Below are 335 nucleotides of genomic sequence, written 5' to 3'. Positions count from 1 at the left end.
AATATCACAAGTGTAACAGTTACAAAGGAAATTCTTCCATATTTTCGACCATAAGCTTAGAAATATGATGTTGTTAAACCTGTTATTTTTATTACTGATAAATATCCCACAGTATATTTTACCTCCTCAATGGTGTCCCTAAAAAGATGAATAAAAGTGATATACATTCTTTCACATTGCAAAAAGAAGAAGAAAAAAAGAAGAAAAATTTATGAGCAATATATCTACTCAGAAAACAAATAGATTAATGAAAATGACAAGGAGGTAAAAAAAAAGATACAAATAGATTGATAAAAGTATACAAATAACTATAGAGAATAAATAATAACCCCCAC

This window comes from Penaeus monodon, chromosome 22 (genome assembly GCF_015228065.2).
Source record: "Penaeus monodon isolate SGIC_2016 chromosome 22, NSTDA_Pmon_1, whole genome shotgun sequence".
NCBI classification, from domain to species: Eukaryota; Metazoa; Arthropoda; class Malacostraca; order Decapoda; family Penaeidae; genus Penaeus; species Penaeus monodon.
This window is presented reverse-complemented; position numbering follows the sequence as displayed.